General features: G+C 61.0%; 1 protein-coding gene across 2 annotated transcripts in view; it reads right to left on the reverse strand.

Moving 5' to 3' along the window:
• PPFIA4 (PPFI scaffold protein A4) overlaps nt 1-3900 on the reverse strand; it is a 59761-nt gene extending 55861 nt beyond the window's left edge. For both annotated transcript variants that reach the window (XM_086765441.1, XM_086765436.1), the window contains exon 1: nt 3849-3900. The gene's annotated coding sequence lies outside the window, so the exon portion shown is untranslated. The remainder of the gene's footprint in view (nt 1-3848) is intronic.
• Nucleotides 3901-6569: the final 2669 nt, after the last annotated feature.

Genomic DNA, 6569 nt, shown 5'->3' on the forward strand with positions numbered 1-6569 from the left:
GCCCCGGCGTCGTCTGGTGTGGCACTGGCTCTGCGACCTGCCGACACGCAGCGGCAGGGCCTCGGCGGAGCCAACACCAGCTCAGAAGCTGCAGAGAAGAGAGGCATCACACAGCAAAAAACCCTGGGAACTGCCCTCTCCTGGAAATCCGTGGCAACGGACAGGAGGATGGGGAAAATGAGCTCTCATCTGCCACTTGTTTTCTTCTTCTTTTTTTTTTTTGGATGCAATTAAAGGCAGCCACCCAGCCGGTACCTCCTCGCACTTGCTAAGAGAAGCGTGGCAGAAACTGAAAAGTAGGAGCTGGAAAAAAAAAAAAAAAAATCTGCATTTCAGATAAATTCCAGCCTTGTCAGTCCTGCAGGATTACAGTGCTGGAGACAGCGACCCGTGAGCTGATCTAAAACACCAGGGTGGAGGTTCAGGAAATGAAGGGCAGCTTGGAGGACACAGGGCTGGTCCCCTCCTGGCCAGTGACTTCTGGCCCCGTCCGTTGGAGAAGGTTTGGCACCCAGCTCCAAGACCCCTCCGCCTCCCCACTGCGGGATGGAGCTCACCGCGCTGCCCGCACCGCGCAGGGCTGAGGGGCAGGCAGGGCTGCTCCACGCACGGCTTTGCACAGAAATGAGAGAGGGATGAACACCCGCTGCGTTCCGTAGGGCATCCTCACCGTGCAAACCGAACGGAGGGCTTTACAATGTCCCCACAAGGGGACAAGCCTGACCTGCTCGGCCACAGCACAAACAGAAGTAAAATCCAATTATATCAGCGCAACTTTTTTTAGCATAGAGCCCTGAATCATTTTTCACTGCTTCTGCTGCAGATGGGCCCGAACGCAGACCTGTCCCCCAGCACTGCCGTTGTTTCGTGTGATATTTTCCCTTCCTCCCTCCCAAATGCCAACGCGTGTGAGCACACCCACACCTGCACCCACCTCCAAGCCTTTTGGCATCGTTTGCTCACAAAGGAGCCCTTTAAGCCCCAAAAACTCCCAACCACATCCCTCAGGAGCCTGGCCAGGGCTTGGACCCACCTGCAGAGCCCACGCCAGAGCCCTCACCCTCAGGACCGTCACCCCCCTGCCTGGCACTGGGCACCTCGCAGAAAGCACCTGTGAAGCAGGGGGCTGTTATTGCATCTAACACCTCTGGGAAGAAAGCTGGGCAATGGATCCAACACCCTTCTCCTCCAGTTCATAGCCTTGGAGCCATCTGGGAAACCTCAGACTCACCAAAGCATTCTTTAGGAGGAAATTAATTGTAAAATATTTTTTTTTAAGGTTTGCTAAAGAATCCAGTGTCTTTCTGCTCTGCTGGAACACACGAAATGGCACTGCCCCAGCAGTGGTCAGACACCCATGCCAAAGTCACTCCCTGACCTCCAGGAGTATTTCCAGTTGGGTCCCAGTTTGGGCTCAGCACCCTGTGAGGCTCCAGGGCTGCCTGTCCCAGCTTCAGCGTGAACTCCCACCTCCCACACAGTGTCGTGCTCGCTCCCGGCACCAACTCACAGCGACGATCTCCCCACCCAGCACACCACGGCCCCACCACCCACCTACCCACTCACTCAGCCCCCTCCTCCTCACGCCACTGTCCTCGTCCTGGTCCCTGTCCACCTGCACCCCAGCAGGAGCTGCCTGAAAGAGCAAGGCAGTATTTTCTCAAAAGATACACACAAGGAGGTTTTCAGGGTGGATTTTACTCCCAGCACCTTCTGAGACAATTGAGACAGGCAGGGACCCAAATCTCCAGCAGGCTCAATCCCCCAGCATCCGCACGTCGACTGCCAGCAAGCGCCGAGGCACAGCCGGACCGAGCCACCAGTGCTGAGCGAGACCTGCTCACCCTCGCCACAAAGCCAGGAAGCTGCACAGAGACGGACGAATCATTCAATCCCACATCTGCCAAGCCACGGCTGAGCCGGCCACCCCAGAAAGCCAGATCCATCCATCAGTCCCACCACAGGTGTCCCAGGAAGCTGCCAGTTTAGGAGCTCTGGTGACACATGTCCCGGACAGCCTCCGGTCTGTCTCCTGGGAAAGAGATGCAGGAGGAGCAGGCATCGAAACTGGGAAGTCATCCATGCACCTGAGCACCTCTGGGTGCCGACGGGACAGCACCAGGAGCCTGTGCTGGCGGCTCCCTGATAGATCTCCAGGGAAGCTCCCAGAAATCGGTCCTGTTTCCCAGCCAGCACCATCCTGAGTCGCAGGCAGCAGCACATGGTGTCCCCAAGCGCGCAGACACCTGGGACTCCCAGACCATCAGAGCTACCAAGACACCAACTTTGCATCTCCTCTAAAGCCTGGGCAGCACCACAACCAAAAAGCTCCCAAATCACACAGGCAGGTTCATCTGCGCACCAAACTCCAGCTCACACCTTGCCTCTGCAGCAGCTCGCGCTCCGGAAGCGGCGTGGTGGTGTCAAACCCACCTGGAGAACCTCATTCCAGCACATGAGCAGATGGTGGGAAACCAGCTTAAATGAACACTTTGCCAACCCAGACTTGGCCAAAACCAGAGCGTCCCCAGAAGGGTTTGCACAGCTTTAACAAAAGCTGGCTTTCTAAGCCAATTGCTGGTATAATGATGCAATTCAGGGGATAAACAAGCCCTCAAAGGCTGGTGTTGTCCAGGAGAAAGGCATGGTGCCTGGAAGCAGCTTGCCATGGCCGTGAGGAGATGGCACCAGTTGACAGAGGATGGGAACCAGCTGTGAGCACAGCTGGAGCTAGCCAAGTTGGCCGGATGCTCACTGGGCTGGTCCAGCCCCAAGCGCAGTGGGCATTTGCCCAGTGCTAACGTCCAGGTTGGACCAGTTTGGCGAGCATCTGCCCAGTGCCGAGCTCCGAGCTGGACCAGTGTAGCAGGCATTTACCCGGTGCCGAGCTCCGGGCTGAACCAGTCCCAGAGCATCTCTCCAGCGAGCATCCCTGTGAGCTGGGTGGCAGGCAGATGCTCACTGGGGCTGCACGCCGGGTGGACCTCGCAGGGCAGATGCTCGCGGGGCTGATCCAGCCTTGAGCTCGGCGCTGGGTGGGTGCCGGCAGGGCGGATGCTCGTGGGATGGAGGCAGTACCGAGGGAGGTGAGAGGATACGGCGCTGGGAAATCAGAGGAGCAGAAGGCCAGGGTAGGACCAGGCTCAGCAGGATGCCTGCCCTCCCCCTCAGCGTAAGGTGGAAGCATGGGGCGGGGGGGGGGGTGCAAAGGGACCATACTGGGGAGCTTCCAGGGGCAGAGAGCAGCTGAAAATCAAAGAAACCCCCTCCCCACACCTGAGAATCACTGCCCCCCCTCAAACCATGCAGCCTCCGAGGGGGGGTGGACGCGCCTTCCCCACCTCACCCCTCCTGTCTGCACCGGGATGGGGCAGGGCACCTGCCCGGGTCAGCCCCCTGGCCTGGGGCCAGCGGTGGGGAGGGGGCTGCGCAGCCCCTTGGCTCAGATGCCTGGCAAGTCCCCCCCCAACCCAGCTCGGGGGTGGGGATGACATCCCCCCAGCCCAGACCCAACCTGGGGGAAAAGGGGGAGCTCAGCACAGCCCCCCCCCCCGCCCAGACCCCCTCTCCAAGGGGTAACGGGGCGGGAGACAAAGCACCCCCGGACCAAGGCACCTCCCCCGGGGGGGCAGAGCACCCCCAGCCCAGCCCCATGACCCAGCCCCACGGGGGGAGCAGAGCATCCCCTCGCGGGGAGGCAAAAAGGGTTGAGCCCCGCGGTCCAGCCCCACCGCGGGGGGGGACAAAATCGGGGCTGAGCATCCCCTGCCCGGCCCCACCGGGGGGCCCATGGGGGCTGAGCATCCCCCGCGGGCAGCGTGGGGCCGCCCGGCCCCGCCCGCACTCACCGGTCGCCGAAGCCGCTGGAAGCCGCCGCCGCCGCCGCCCGCTCCGCCCCGCCCACTGCGTCACCGTCCCCGCCTGGCCACGCCCCTCCGGCCACGCCCCTCCCGCTGGCCACGCCCCGCGGGGTGAGCTCGGGGGCGTCTGGGGGTGCAGGGCAGGATCTGGGGGGCAGGGGTCCTCATGGGGGGCAGAAACCTCCTGGGGGGGCAGGGTCCCCCCCGGGGGGGCAGAAACCTCCTGGGGGGGCAGGACCCCCCCCGGGGGGCACAGAGAACTCCCTTGGGGGGCAGCAACCCCTTGGGGGGTTTAGTAGCCCCCATGGAGGGCAGGACTCTCCTGGGGGCCTCGTCCAGGGAGGGAGGCAGCAGCAGACCCAGGCCGTGGGGCAGCCAAGCCCTGGGTGCCCCTTCCTGCCCCCCCTGGCCGTGGAGACCCCCGCCGTGCGGGGAGCGAAGACGGGGCCGGGCGGTGAGCCCCGTACTCTGCCACGTCCCCCTCCTCGCCCTGTGGAGGCCCAGCTCCGAGCCGTGTCGGGACGGAGCGCATCACCTCTCCCAATTTCGGTGGCGGTGGAGAGCCTGTCGCACCCTGAAATGGGATTTGAGACAGGCTGGCCGTGAACGGCAGCAGGAGCAGCCACAGGGCCGACCCGCCCCAGCAGCCTGCCCAGCACAGGCAGGCATCGTTAGCAAATAAGCAATTAATTTGGGGCCCTAGAGACCACAAGATGCTGCTCCTACCCTCGCACAGCCATCAGCATCCTCGGGCATCCCTCACCCAGGCCGTCACCGAGGAGCTGTTCTCAGCGACGCAGCTGGGAACGAGCGGGATCACTGGCATGAGCGGGATCACTGGCATCAGCAGAGAGCAGCACCGGCTCCTTCAGCTCACCGGGTCTTATCAGGGACATCGAGCTCATCCCGCAGGATTTTTGCTGCAGGAGTTCGGGGAGGTCTCAGATAAATGCCCCCAAGCTGCTGGAGAAGCAAGTGTGCTGGGTCCAAACGCCAGCTAGACTCGGAAACAACCGCCTTCACATTGCTTTTGTCATGTCCTGGTAAAACTCCATCTGTTTTCCACATGCCAGAGTTTTCTGAGACAACTTCTACTTCTAAAAAATACACTGTGAGGCAGTTCTCAAACACCAATGATGAACAGCGCAGTCCAAGGAGAATGTTTTCAGGTACCAAAGAGGTGGGCAAAGCCATCAGCGCCAGGATCCGGTTGTATTTACTGCCATTCCCCTTAATTTGTATCAGTTGTTTTAAAAACAGACGAATTAAAATGGCAGAAATAGCACTTCTGTCAAGGAACGGCCTCTCCTGTCCGGGACAATCAATCATCAGATACCTGATGATTGAGAACGTATGTTCTTTGCTGATAAAATGCTCTTAATGTACTTTAAGAAATGCTGAGAGAAATAAATGCTGTCAGGAGTGTAAGTTACACGCACCGTTACCTCCTGGCCATGCCTGGAAAAGCAGACGAAACGTGGATTGCTCTGTACTCCACGTGTTACCTCGCTCCGGGGGGGCACCAGAGCTGAAGCCACAGCCCTGAGAGCATGTCCCTGCAGCCCTGGCCCCCCGGGAGCCGAGCCAGCTCTTCTGGCCTCGTACTAAAGGGGTGCAGGCAGAAAACGCAGCACAGCGGGGGCTGTTTGGTGCCCATGGAGTGAGGGAGAGTGGGGCAGGGCTGGTGCTCTTCTGCCGTTGTGTAAATGCCAGATGGGGGGAGTGGGACCCCACCAGCCTCCCAGTTTGGACACCTCCAGGACCAGCCAGGACCTCCAAGCAGTATCTGCTCTTGGCAGCACCCAAACCCCACTTTCAGCGTGGCACAAGCGTTCAGGGGTACACAGGCCCCGAAATCTCTGTCAGACTCTGGGCCGCTGCTCCCGTTTTCCCTTTGCAGATCGTCTTTAAGCGATTCCTCCCCCGTGAGGTGGCATCACTTCTTGGACAAGCACCGAGCACCCAGTTTAGCCCTAAAAGAAACAGCAAATATGGCTTACAGACAGCGAGCACCCATCACCGCACCCGCAGGTGAGGTATCGCCCACCACGAAGGCGTGGGGTGGGCACTGGGAGCTGGTGGTGCGGGCTGTGCTCCCAGGCACGGCCAGTGGCTGTCTGCAGGGTGGGGGTTCAGCTGGGGCACCCCAGCTGGTGGCAGGCACCCAGGGTTGGGGGCACGGCCGGAGCCGGGGGCTCGAGGGGCAGAGGGAGGGGGGTTGCACAGGCGTTGGCACTGGGGCAGCACTCGGGGGGCTGTGGGTGCAAGAGAGTCTTTACTGGGAGGGGTGATTGCCTCAGAGCCCCTCATGACTGGGAGAACTGGGGAGGGGGGGGGGGGGGGCGACAATGACTTCAGAGGCCCTTGTTACTGGGAGGACTGGGGGGAGCAATTGCCTCAGAGGCCATAATTACTGGGAGGACTGGGGACAATTACCTCAGAGGTCCCTGTTACTGGGAGTACTGGGGATCCGACTGCTCCAAAGGCCTTTGTAACTGGGAGGACGGGGGGCAACCACCCCAGAGGCCCCGCGTTACTGGAAGGACTGGGGCGGGGTGGGGGGAAATCCCCTCGTTACTGTAAGGCGGAATTACCTCAGAGGCCCCCGTTACCAGCCCCCTTCTTACTGGGAACACTGGGCCGCTACTCCTCCCCCGCCGCCGTGACGTCAGAGCGGCGCGCCGGCAGGGTCGCGGCCGGATGACGTCA

The sequence above is a fragment of the Chlamydotis macqueenii genome, chromosome 23 (assembly GCF_036417535.1).
Source record: "Chlamydotis macqueenii isolate bChlMac1 chromosome 23, bChlMac1.mat, whole genome shotgun sequence".
Lineage (NCBI taxonomy): Eukaryota > Metazoa > Chordata > Aves > Otidiformes > Otididae > Chlamydotis > Chlamydotis macqueenii.